The sequence below is a fragment of the Mobula birostris genome, chromosome X (genome assembly GCF_030028105.1).
Source record: "Mobula birostris isolate sMobBir1 chromosome X, sMobBir1.hap1, whole genome shotgun sequence".
Taxonomy (NCBI): Eukaryota; Metazoa; Chordata; class Chondrichthyes; order Myliobatiformes; family Myliobatidae; genus Mobula; species Mobula birostris.
In genome coordinates this window covers 2,995,057-3,007,790 of record NC_092402.1, presented here as the reverse complement: position 1 = coordinate 3,007,790, position 12,734 = coordinate 2,995,057, and positions in this window count along the sequence as shown.

Genomic DNA, 12,734 nt, shown 5'->3' with positions numbered 1-12,734 from the left:
ATCTCACTCCTGTACGCCCTCTCATCACCACCTGAGATTTTACCGACATTGCTTGTATCGTCAGCAAATTTATAGATGGTATTTCAGCTATGCCGAGCCACACAGTCTTGTGTATAGATAGATAAGAGCAGTGGGCTAAGCACACACCCCTGAGGTGCGCCAGTGTTGATCGTTAGCGAGGAGGAGATGTTATCACCAATAGACACAGATTGTGGTCTCCCGGTTAGGAAGTCGAGGATCCAATTGCAGAGGGAGGTACAGAGGCCCAGGTTCTGCAACTTCTCAATCAGGATTGTGGGAATGATGGTGATAAATGCTGAGCTGTAGTCGATGAACAGCATCCTGACTTACAGTAGGTGTTTGTGTTGCCCAGGTGGTCGAAAACCATGTGAAGAGCCTTTGAGATTGCACCTGCTGTAGACCTATTAGATGGGCAAATTACAATGGGTCCAGGTCCTTGCTGAGGCAGGATTTCAGTCTACTCATGACCAACCTCTCAAAGCATTTCATCACTGTAGATGTGAGTGCTACCGGGCGATAGTCATTAAGACAGCTCAGCCTCCTCTGGTATAGTTGTTGCCTCTGTAAGTGGTGGTAACTTCCGACTGCAGCAATGGGAGATTGACAGTGACTGCAGGAGAGACTGTGGCTTTGTTCCCACCGTATTACACTTAACGCTGCCACCTTCCTTCGAAAACGTTTAAAGATATTAATCCAATCACAAACGAGAGAAAATCTGCGGATGTTGGAAATCCAGAGCAAAGCGCAGAAAGTGCTGGAGGAACTCAGCAGGCCAGGCGGCGTCTGAGGAAGAGAGTTCGCAGTCGACGTTTCGGGCCGAGACCCTTCAGCAGGATATATGTTTCTCACATGTATGTGCATCAAAACATGTCCCAGTCCAAAGACGTGTCGGCTGGTAGGTTGTAAATTGTCCCCGTGATTATTCTGGGGTGAGGGTCACTGGGCAGCGCAGCTCGAAGGGCAGAAGGGCCTGTCCTCTGGGGTATCTCAATAAATAAATCAATTTCATCAGAACAGACCAGTGCAGATTGTCCTGGGATCCGCCCTCGACTGCTGCCATGGTTCCCGGTGCCTGCGTAGCGCGCCCACGGCTCACCATTCTCATCCGGTCTGTCTTGGGAGTGTGGGAGGAAACTGGATCACCCGGAGGAAACCCACGCGGTCAGGGGGAGTGAACGGACAAACTCCTTGCAGGCAGCAGCGGGAACCAAACTCCGATCTTACCGCGAGCACAGCAGGACATTGCATTAACCGCGACCATACTGTCCCGCCCGATTGCCCTGGATGCAAAAGTCCCGAGTTTAAAAGTACATTTATTATCCAAGTGCGAATATGTCTTCGGTGGCGGGAAGGAGATGTGTCTCTAGGATGATAGAACCATAGAAACTACAGCACAGAAACAGGCCTTTTGGCCCTTCTTGGCTGTGCCGAACCATTTTCTGCCTAGTCCCACTGACCTGCACACGGACCATATCCCCCCATACACCTCCCATCCATGTATCTGTCCAATTTATTCTTAAATGTTAAAAAAGAACCCGCATTTACCACCTCGTCTGGCAGCTCATTCCATACTCCCACCACTCTCTGTGTGAAGAAGCCCCCTCTAATGTTCCCTTTAAACTTTTCCCCCCTCACCCTTAACCCATGTCCTCTGGTTTTTTTCTCCCCTTGCCTCAGTGGAAAAAGCCTGTTTGCATTCACTCTATCTATACCCATCATAATTTTATATACCTCTATCAAATCTCCCCTCATTCTTCTACGCTCCAGGGAATAAAGTCCTAACCTATTCAACCTTTCTCTGTAACTGAGTTTCTCAAGTCCCGGCAACATCCTTGTAAACCTTCTCTGCACCCTTTCAACCTTATTAATGTCCTTCCTGTAATTTGGTGACCAAAACTGAACACAATACTCCAGAGTTGGCCTCACCAGTGCCTTATACAACCTCATCGTAACATTCCCATGAGCTGATTCATCACCACCTTTAATCCAGCCCACCAAAGAGGTGTCATCAGCAAATTAAAATATGGCGTCGGAGCTGTGCTTAGCCTCACAGTCATGGGTGTAAAGTGAGTAGAACAGGGGGCTGAGCACACAGTCGTGTTGTGCTCTTGTGTTGATGGAGTTGGTGGAGGAGACGTTGTTGCCAGTCTGAACTGACTGGGATCCACAAGTGAGGAAATTCAGGATCCAAGGAGGTACTGAGGCCAAGGTCTCACCCTTAACCCATGCCCTCAGGTTTTTTTCTCCCGTTGCCTCAGTGGGAAAAAGCCTGCTTGCATTCATTCTGTCTATACCCATCATAATTTTATATACCTCTATCAAATCTCCCCTCATTCTTCTATGATCCAGGGGAGAAAAGGTTCCATCCTATTCAATTTTTCCTCAAAACACAGTCCTCCAGTCTCGTCAACATCTTGTAAATTTTCTCTGTATTCTTTCAACCTTGTTTACATCTCTCCTGTAGGTATGTGACCAAAACTGCACACAGTAGTCCAAATTAGGCCTCACCAATATCTTAGACAACTTCAACATAACATCCCATCTCCTGTACTCAATACTTTGATTTACGAAGGCCAATGTGCCAAAAGCCTATTGACCTGTGACGCCACTTCCAACAACTACGGACATGTATTCCCAGATCCCTTTGTTCTACCACACTCCTCAAAGACCAACCGTTCTTTGGGTAAGACCGAGCCTGGTTGGTCTGACTGAAGTGCAACACCTCGCACTTGTCTGCACGAAATTCCCTCTGCCATTTTCCAGCCAATTTTTCCCAGCCGGTCCACATCCTGCTGCCAGCTTTGATAGTCCTCCTCACTGCCCACTACACCCCCAATATCACTGCCATCCACCAGTTTGCTGATCCAGTTAACCACATTATCAATGATACAGACGACAAACAGGAAAGAGACCCAGCACCAATTCCCGGGGCCACACCACCAGCCTCCCCACCACAGGGGAGACCCAGAAGGGGCAGAGGCTCAACAAGGTGCAATCCATCACGAATGCTCTTCATCACCCAGGACACGCCCTCTCCTCATGGCTACCATCGGGGAACAGGAGCCTGAAGACACACACTCAACGCCTCAGGGGAGACTTCTTCCCCTCTGCCATCAGATTTCTTCAACACCATCTCAATATCCGTCTTTGCACCATTAATTAGTTTACTTATTTAGGAATACAGCGTGGGGCAGGCCCTCTCTAACGAGCCACGCCACTGAACAACCCCTGTACTTAACCCCAGCCTAATCACAGGACAATTTACAGTGACCAATTAACCCACTAACCGGTACGTCTCAGGAATGTGGGCGGAAACTCAGCAGGTCAGGGGGAGACTGTACAAATCCTCTGTAGACAGAACTGAATTCTGAACACCCCGAGACTGTAACCTGATGCCCTCCCCAGAGATATATATATTTTTGTATCTAATGTATTGCTGCAGCAAAACACGAAATTTCTCGATAAACACTTAGTCTCCACTTTATTAGGAACCCCCTGTACCTAATGAGGTGGACAATGAGTGTATGTTCATGGTCTTCTGTTGCTGTGGCCCGTCCTCTTCAAGTTCGACATGTTGTGTGTTCAGAGGTGCTCTTCTGCACATCACTGTTGTAACGTGTGGTTACCTGAGTTACTGTCACCTTCCTGTCAGCTTGAACCAGTCTGGCCATTCTCCTCTGACCTCTCTCATTAACAAGGCGTTTTCCACCCACAGAACTGCCGCTCACTGGATGCGTTTTTGTTTTTCGCACCGATGTCTGTAAACTCCAGAGAGGGTCTCGCGTGAAGATCCCAGGAGACCAGCAGTTTCTGAGATACTCAAACCACCCCGTCTGGCACCAACAATTATTCCACGGTCAAAGTCACTCAGATCACATTTCTTCCCCCATTCTGATGTTTGATCTCAGCAACAGCTGAACCTCTTGACCATGTCTGCGTGCTTTTATGTATTGGAGTTGCGGCCACGTTAGATATTTGTGTTAATGAGCAGGTGTATCGGTGTAGCCAATAACGTGGCCACTGAGAGTGTAACAAAACTGATTCGCTTTGAATTTCCTAGTGCTGGGGGATGATGGTCTGGTCGAACTGATACAGATTGGATACCTTATCCTTCCGCTGAACACAGAGAATCCTGTGAACACCATTTTGATGGCAATTTGTCTGGTGCTGTAATTCAGGTCGTAGAGCACCACAGGCCCTTCAGCCTGTTACAAGAATCACCCCTTGTAATAATGATCAGGGAGGCACAGAGAGAATCTGCAATTACCGACAAGTTCCTTTATTGTCTCGGTGGAAGAACATGTGAACTTAATACCTATGAATCGAATTGAATTGACTTTATTTCTTACATCCTTCACATACGTGAGGAGTAAAAATCTTTGTGTTAGGCCTCTGTCTAAATGTGCCATGTGCAATCATAGTAATTTATACTAAATGTGTGTCGGGCACGTGGCCAAGTGGTTAAGGCCTTCGTCTAGTGACCTGAAGGTCGCCAGTTCGAGCCTCAGCTGTGGCAGCGTGTTTGTGCCCTTGAGCAAGGCACTTAACCACACATTGCTCTAGTGTCTGTGCGAGGAGTGGCGCCCCACACAGACTTCCAATCTGCGCCCTGTAAGGCATGAAAATGCCTGACGCAGGCCTCTCATGGTCTGAGTCGACGTTCCCTCCCTCCCCCTATAATAACCAGAATAGTCGATGTAATATAGAAATACACTCAAGTCAGTGTGAATTAATCAGTCTGGTGGCCTGGTGGAAGAAGCTGTCCTGGAGCCTGTTGGTCCTGGCTTTTATGCTGCGGTACCGTTTCCCGGATGGAAGCAGCTGGAACAGTTTGTGGTTGGGGTGACTCGGGTCCCCAATGATCCTTCGGGCCCCTTTTACACACCTGCCTCTGTAAAATATCCTGAATAGTGGGAAGTTCACATCTACAGATGCGCTGGGCTGTCCGCATCACTCTCTGCAGAGTCCTGTGATTGAGGGAAGTACAGTTCCCATACCAGGCAGTGATGCAGCCAGTCAGGATGCTCTCCATTGTGCCCCTGTAGAAAGCTCTTGGGATTTGGGGGCCCACACCAAACTTCCTCAAACATCTGAGGTGCTGTTGTGCCTTTGTCACCACCCAGCCGGTGTGTACAGAACACGTGAGGTGTGCACGCCCACTGAATTTTCCTGACCTTCCACACCCAGTCAAAGACTAGGAACGATTACCAGTTCAAAGGGGTTTCTGTTACTGGCCACGTTCTCCCATTCTGAATCGCCGCATCCACCTGCTTCAGAATCATTGCTGGGTTGTAGGTAACCACCTCTGCTTTTACACTCAGTCCTCACCAATTCAGACGTTGCATTCCGGTGTCATTGGCTGTGGGTCACGTTCCTGACCGTGTTCCCGGCTTGGCTCCGTGGTCAGCATCCACTCATCGGCCTCTTCCCCGCCGGTGACGGTCGGTCATTCGCGGCTCTTTGTTCTCAATCAGCAGCCAAGCTGGAGTCAGGCAGAGCAGACGCGGGCCCCCGACCTTCACAAACCTGCGTGTTACCTCCAGCCACAGAACACATCACAGGTGCAGTCACTTCTTCTTCGGAAATGGCCCCCAATCCAGCAGATTACCGGGAGAATAATTGTGTCTACTTTAAAACACTGATCAGGCCAAGCAGCCTCACCTCATAAAATGGAGAACTATTTATAAAGTCGGAGCCCTCATGGGCAAGAATCAAGCTCTGTCCTTGATCTGTTCAAATTCACTGACTTGTAACCTATTGTTCTTTCTGGCCAACAACCCCCATCCCGAAAGGGTTTCCTGCCTGCATCTGGGCCAAACCCCTCCACACCCCATCCGGTCCTCGCACCTATCCAAATTACTCTTAAATGTTGAAATTGGAACCGCGTCCACCGCTCCCGCTGGCAGCCCCCTCCGCACTCTCACCGACCCCTGAGTGCAGAAGTTCCCCTTAAACCTTTCATCTTTCACCCTCAACCCCATGACCTCTGTTCCGAGTCTCACCCAGCCGGGGGGGGGGGGATGCCTGCTTACGTTTTGAGACCCCCTGTTGGTAAGGGGTGACCATGGCGGTCTAAGTTGCCGGTTGCAAGCCAGGGCGGCGCGACACGGAGAGCGATCTGTCACCCACGCAGCAGGCTCCCCGTCTCCGGGCAGCTGACAAGGTTCAAAGTTCGAAGTATATTTATTAATTGTTTCTTCTAATTTATTTTTTATTGAAGTTCATCATCAAACAAACATTTCAGTAAGATGTATTTCAGATACTGTACATATATATCGTATAATCATATTTGTCACAAACCCCCACGTAAGGCATTGGTGAGGCTAAATTTGGAGTATTGTGCACAGTTCTAGTCACCGAATTATGGGAAAGATGTCAATAAAATCGAGAGAGTACAGAAGAGGTTTACTAAAATGTTGCCTGGGTTTCATCTCCTAAGTTACGGAGAAAGGTTGAACAAGTTAGGTCTTTATTCTTTGGAGTGTAGAAGGTTGAGGGGGGACTTGATAGGGGTATTTAAAATTATGAGGGAGAAAGATAGAGTTGACGTGGATAGGCTTTTTCCATTGAGAGTGGGGGAGATTCAAACAAGAGGACATGAGTTGAGAGTTAAAGGGCAAAAGTTTAGGGGTAACATGAGGGGGAACTCCTTTACTCAGAGAGTGGTGGCTGTGTGGAACGAGCTTCCAGCAGAAGTGGTTGAGGCAGGATTGATGTTGTCATTTAAAGTTAAATGGGATAGATATATGGACAGGAAAGGAATGGAGGGTTATGGGCTGAGTGCAGGTCGGTGGGACTAGGTGAGAGTAAGAGTTCGGCACGGACTAGAAGGCCCGAGATGGCCTGTTTCCATGCTGTAATTGTTATATGTTTATATAATATTTATTTGAGGTATACACCTATAGAAAGGAGAGAAAAGAAAGAACAATTGAAAGAAGAAAACTATGTACAAAGTAGGGAGTGATTTTTTTTCACAACATATTCATTGACTTGTGAGAATAAAATCAGGCCTGCGAGGTGTTATGCAGTTAAACCATTTTTCCCAGTATGAATCAAATTGTTCAAAGTTATGATTGACAGATGCTGTTATCTTCTCCATTTTGTAAATGTCCATTGTAATTTCCATCCATACATTTAAAGTTGGGCTCTCCTGTGATAACCATTTCCTGGTAAGGGATTTTTTGAACCAGTCATTAAATATTTATCTCCTTTCAACCATTCTTGAGGTATATACCCAAAATATATGGTCTTACTTTCTAAGGGTATTTCACATTTAAAGATGTCTTGTAGGGCATTGTGTATCCCACTCCAATAGTCTTTGATAACGGAGCATTCCCAGAAAATATGATAATGGTTTGCATTTTGATTTCCACAATTTCTCCAGCAAACAGGGAGGTTACTATCTTAATGGGATTTCTGAGAGGGTGTAATAAAATATCCTATCAAGTTTTTCCACCCGAACTCCCTCCATTTCTGTGAACTGGTACACTTCCATTGATAACCTCCATATTATTGTCCAGTCTTCCTCAGATATCATTATCCCTCATTCCTTCTCCCAGTTTGTTTTAATGTATGAAGTCAAATGTGTTTTAAGATTTGACAAACCCTTTTACATGCTTGAAATGATTCTACTACCGTTGTCTGAATTATATGCTTTTCTAAATATCTCTATCAGACATGTACTTGCCTTGGTTACATTTTTATCGAAGTACAGTCATTATCAAAGAATGAGCACATCTTGAGATTCGTCTCCTAACAGGCAGTCGCAAAAGAAAGAGACCCAAAAGAAAACAAAAAAAAAGAGCGCTTGCCAAACGCCCAGCGTGCAGGGAGGGGAACAAAAAAACAAACCATGCCGTCTGTCAAAACAAGCAAATTTGCAAGCAGAACGCAAGCTCAGAGGAACATAAATTGGAAACAGATGTTCTCAGGGCAACGTACCAAAGAAATGTGGCAAATGTTCAGGGGATATTTACGTGGGGTTCTGTGTAGGTACGTTCCAATGAGACATGGAAAGGATGGTAGGGGACAAGATCCATGGTGTACAAAGGCTTTTGTAAATCTAGTCAAGAAGGAAAGAAGAGCTTACGAAAGGTTCAAAAAACTCGGTAATGATAGAGATCTAGAAGATTATATGCCTAGCAGGAAGGAGCTTAAGAATGAACAATAGACAATAGACAATAGGTGCAGAAGTAGACCATTCGGCCCTTCGAGCCTGCACCGCCATTCTGAGATCATGGCTGATCATCTACTATCAATACCCAGTTCCTGCCTTGTCCCCATAACCCTTGATTCCCCTATCCATAAGATACCTATCTAGCTCCTTCTTAAAAGCATCCAGAGAATTGGCCTCCACTGCCTTCTGAGGCAACGCGTTCCACACCCCCACAACTCTCTGGGAGAAGAAGTTCCTCCTCAACTCTGTCCTAAATGACCTATCCCTTATTCTTAAACCATGCCCTCTGGTACTGGACTCTCCCAGCATCTGGAACATATTTCCTGCCTCTATCTTGTCCAATCCCTTAATAATCTTATATGTATCGATCAGATCCCCGCTCAATCACCTTAATTCCAGCATGTACAAGCCCAGTCTCTCTAACCTCTCTGTGTAAGACAGTCCGGACATCCGAGGAATTAACCTAGTGAACCTACGCTGCACCTCCTCCACAGCCAGGATGTCCTTCCTTAACCCTGGAGACTAAAACTGCACACAATACTCCAGGTGTGGTCTCACCAGGGCCCTGTACAAATGCAAAAGGATTTCCTTGCTTTTCTACTCGATTCCCTTTGTAATAAAGGCCAACATTCCATTAGCCTTCCTCACTGCCTGCTGCACTTGCTCATTCACCTTCAGAGACTGATGAACAAGTACTCCTAGATCTCTTTGTATTTCTCCCTTACCTAACTCCACACCGTTCAGACAATAATCTGCCTTCCTGTTCTTGCTCCCAAAGTGAATAACCTCACACTTATTCACATTAAACGCCATCTGCCAGGTTTCTGCCCACTCATCCAGCCTATCCAAATCACCTTGAATTCTCCTAACACCCTCATCACATGTCACACTGCCACCCAGCTTAGTATCATCAGCAAACTTGCTGATGTTATTCACAATGCCTTCCTCTAAATCATTGACGTAAATCGTAAACAGCTGTGTCCCAATACCAAGCCCTGTGGCACCCCACTAGTCACCACCTGCCATTCCGAGAAGCACCCATTCACTGCTACCCTTTGCTTTCTATCTGCCAACCAGTTTTCTATCCATGTCAATATCCTCCCCCCAATGCCATGTGCTCTGATTTTACCCACCAATCTCCTATGTGGTACCTTATCGAATGCCTTCTGAAAGTCAAGGTACACCACATCCACTGGATCTCCCGCGTCTATCTTCCTGGTTACATCCTCAAAAAACTCCCATAGATTAGTCAAGCATGATTTGCCCTTGGTAAATCCATGCTGGCTCGGCCCAATCCTATCACTGCTATCAAGATATGCTGCTATTTCATCTTTAATAATGGACTCTAGCATCTTCCCCACTACTGATGTTAGGCTAACAGGGCGATAGTTCTCTGTTTTCTCCCTCTCATCTTTCTTAAAAAGTGGGATAACTTTAGCCATTCGCCAATCCTCAGCAACTGATCCTGAATCTAAGGAACATTGGAAAATGATCACCAATGCATCCGCAATTTCCAGAGCCACCTCCTTTAATACCCTAGGATGCAAACCATCTGGACCTGGGGATTTGTTAGCCTTCAGTCCCATCAGTCTACTCATCACCATTTCCTTCCTAATGTCAATCTGTTTCAGTTCCTCTGATACCCTATGTCCTTGGCCCATCCCTACATCTGGGAGATTGCTTGTGTCTTCCCAAGACAGATCCAAAGTATTTATTAAATTCGTCTGCCATTTCTCTGTTTCCCATAACAATTTCGCCCAATTCATTCTTCAAGGGCCCAATATTGTTCTTACCTATCTTCCTTCTCTTCACACACCTAAAAAACCTTTGCTATCCTCCTTTATATTCCCATCTAGCTTGCATTCGTATCTCATTTTTTCTCCCCGTATTGCCTTTTTAGTTAAGTTCTGTTGCTCCTTAAAAATTTCCCAATCATCCGTCTTCCCACTAACCTTAGCTCTGTTATACTTCTTCTTTTTTAATGCTATGCTATCTCTGACTTCCTTTGTCAACCACTGTGGCCACTTTCCCCCCTTTGAATCCTTCCTTCTCCGGGGGATGAACTGATTTTGCACCTTGTGCATTATTCCCAAGAATACCTGCCATTGCCGTTCCACTGTCTTTTCTGCTAGGATATCCGACCAGTCAACTTTGGCCAGCTCCTCCCTCATGGCTCCATAGTCTCCTTTGTTCAACTGCAATACTGACACTTCTGATCTGCCCTTATCCCTCTCAACTTGCAGATAAAAACTTATCATATTATGGTCACTACTTCCTAATGGCTCCTTTACTTCAAGATCACTTATCAAATCCTGTTCATTGCACAACACTAAATCCAGAATAGCCTTATCCCTGGTCCGCTCTCGTACAAGCTGCTCCAAAAATACATCCCGTAAGCACTCTACAAACTCCCTATCCTGGGGTCCAGTACCAACCTGATTTTCCCAGTTCACCTGCATGTTGAAATCCCCCATAACTACTGCGACATTTCCTTTGCCATATGCCATTGTTAACTCCCTGTTCAACTTGCACCCAATATCCATGCTACTGTTTGGGGGCCTGTAGATTACACCTATTAGGGTCTTTTTGCCCTTACTGTTCCTCAGTTCTATCCACACTGACTCTACTTCTCCTGATTCTAGGTCCCCCCTTGCAAGGGACTGAATCTCATTCCTCACCAACAGGGCCACCCCACCCCCTCTGCCCACCTTTCTGTCCCTTCGATAGCACGTATACCCTTGTACATTCAATTCCCAGGTCTGATCCCCCTGCAGCCATGTCTCTGTTATCCCAGCAACATCATAGTTACCCATTCGCACCTGAGCTTCAAGCTCCTTTAATGAAATTAGGAGAACCAGAAGGGGCCATGAGCAGGCCTTGGTGGACAGGATTAAGAAAAACCCCAAGGTATTCTACAAGTACGTGAAGAGCAAAGGAGAAGACGTGAGAGAATAGGACCAATTAAGTGTGACAATGGAAAAGTGTGTATGGAACCGGAGGAAATAGCAGAGGTACTTAATGAATACTTTGCTTCAGTATTCACTACGGAAAAGGATCTTGGCGATTGTAGGGATGACTCACAGTGGACTGAAAAGCTTGAGAATGTAGATATTAAGGAAGAGGATGTGCTGGAGTTTTTGGACGTTCCCTTATTCAAGAAAGGGAGTAGAGATAGCCCAGTAAGTTATAGACCAGTGAGTCTTACTTCAGTGGTTGGTAAACTGATGCAGAAGATCCTGAGAGGCAGGATTTATAAACATTTGGAGAGGCATAATATGATTAGGAATAGTCAGCATGGCTTTGTCAAAAGCAGGTCATGCCTTATGAGCCTGATTGAATTTTTTGAGGATGTGACTAAACACATTGATGAAGGTAGAGCAGTAGATGTAGTGTATATGGATTTCAGCAAGGCATTTGATAAGGTACTCCATGCAAGGCTTATTGAGAAAGTAATGGGACATGGGATCCAAGGGGACATTGCTTTGTGTATCCAGAACTGGCTTGCCCACAGAAGGCAAAGAGTGATTGCAGACGGGCCATATTCTGCATGGAGGCCGGTGACCAATGGTGTGCCTCAGGGACCTGTTCTGGGACACCTACTCTTGGTAATTTTTATAAATGACTTGGATGGGGAAGCGGAGAGATGGGTTAGTAAATTTGCTGATGACACAAAGGTTGGGGGTTTTGTGGATAGTGTGAAGGGCTGTCAGAGGTTACAGCGGGGCATCGATAGGATGCAAAACTGGGCTGAGAAGTGGCAGATGGAGTTCAACACAGGTAACTGTGAGGTGGTTCATTTTGGTAGGTCAAATATGATGGCAGAATATAGTATTAATGGTAAGACTCTTGGCAGTGTGGAGGATCAGAGGGATCTTGGGGTCCGAGTCCATAGGACACTCAAAGCTGCTACGCAGGTTGACTCTGTGATTAAGAAGGCACACGGTGTATTGGCCTTCATTAATCATGGGATTGAGTTTGGGAGTCGAGAGGTAATGTTGCAGCTATATAGGACCCTGGTCAGACTCCACTTGGAGTACTGCGCTCAATTCTGGTTGCCTCACTACAGGAAGGATGTGGAAATCACAGAAAGGGTGCAGAGGAGATTTACGAGGATGTTGCCTGGATCGGTGAGTATGCCTTTATGAGAATAGGTTGACTGAACGCTACGTTTTCTCCTTGGACTGACGGAGGATGAGAGGTGACCTGATTGAGGTCCACAAGATGATGAGAGGCATTGATCGTGTGGATAGTCAGAGGCTTTTTCCCAGGGCTGGAATGGCTAGCACGAGAGGACACAGTTTTAAGGTGCTGGGAAGTAGGTACAGAGGAGAAGTCAGGAGTAAGTTTTTTACGCAGAGAGTGGTGAGTGTGTGGAATGGGCTGCCGGTGACGGTGGTGGAGGTGGATATGATAGGGTCTTTTAAGAGCCTGCTGGACAGGTACATGGACATGAGAAAAATAGAGGGCTATGGGTAAAGCCTAGGTATTTCTAAGGTAGGGACATGTTCAGCACAGCTTTGTGGGCCGAAGGGCCTGT